Source organism: Tupaia chinensis, unplaced genomic scaffold, assembly GCF_000334495.1.
Source record: "Tupaia chinensis unplaced genomic scaffold, TupChi_1.0 Scaffold000279_1, whole genome shotgun sequence".
NCBI classification, from domain to species: domain Eukaryota; kingdom Metazoa; phylum Chordata; class Mammalia; order Scandentia; family Tupaiidae; genus Tupaia; species Tupaia belangeri.
The window spans coordinates 438,816-439,532 of NW_006159762.1; positions in this window are offsets into that span (position 1 = coordinate 438,816).

Here is a 717-nt window from a genome sequence, read left to right on the forward strand (position 1 = left end):
GATATTGCATCTGGCAATGATTTCTTGGATATGACACTAAAAACATAAACAACAAAATAGAGATAATCTGGACTACCTCAAAATTTAAAAACTTCTGTACATCAAAGGACACAGTCAACAGAGTGAAAAAGCAATCTATGGGCTATATCTGATAAGGAGTTAATATCCAGAATATGAAAAGAATTTCTATGACTCAAAATCAAAACGGGCAAAGAATTTCTATGACTCAAAATCAACAACAAAAAGAAACAAACAACCTGGTTTAAAAACGGGCAAAGGACAGACATGTTTTTTCAAAGAAGATACCAGGGATCTTCAAAAAAGTCATGGAATATGTGATTTACAAAAAAAAAAAATATGCATGGATTTCTAATTTTTTTCACCAAAATAAACTAATACTTTAATTCTGTTTTTCCATGACTCTCTGAAGTTCCCTTGAAAATAAATGACCAACAAGCACATGAAAATATGCTCAACATCACTAATTGTTATGGAAATGAAAATTAAAACTACAAGGAGATACCATCTCATCTCATATGTATTAAGATGACTACTACTTAAAAGGAAAATAACAAGTGTTGATAAGAATGTAGAGAAACAGAAACACTTGTGCACTGGTAGTGAGAATGTAAAACAGTGTAGACACTATTTAAAAAACTGTATGATGGCTCCTCAAAAAAATAATAATAACTTGGGGCTGGCAGGTGGCATGGTGGT